Genomic DNA, 489 nt, shown 5'->3' with positions numbered 1-489 from the left:
TAGATAGACTTGCTGGGCATAAATATTTTTATTTTTTAGATGGATATACCGATTACCATCAAATTCCTATTGCTCCTGAGGATCAAGAAAAGAAAATATTTACTAGTCCTTTTGGAATTTTTGCTTTTTGAAGAATACAAATGGATTATGTAATTCACCCGCAACATTTCAGAGATATATGATGTCCATTTTTTGTAAGTTAATTAATGATGGATTAAAAGTATTTATGGATGATTTCTCTGTATTTGGAACATCATTTGACGCATGCTTAAATTATCTTTAAAAAGTTTTGGAGTTATGCGAAAGAACTAATTTGGTTCTGAATTGAGAGAAATGTCAATTTATGGTTGCAGGAGAAATTGTGTTAGGGCATAAAATTTCGGAATAAGGTATGGAAGCAGACCCTTCAAAAATTCAAGTTATATCTAAACTAACACCTCCTACCAATGTAAGAGAGGTTAGGAGTTTTCTTGGACATGTTAGTTTTTA

This window comes from Phalaenopsis equestris, unplaced genomic scaffold, assembly GCF_001263595.1.
Source record: "Phalaenopsis equestris unplaced genomic scaffold, ASM126359v1 Scaffold000534, whole genome shotgun sequence".
NCBI classification, from domain to species: Eukaryota; Viridiplantae; Streptophyta; class Magnoliopsida; order Asparagales; family Orchidaceae; genus Phalaenopsis; species Phalaenopsis equestris.
Note: the sequence above shows the minus strand (reverse complement) of the source record.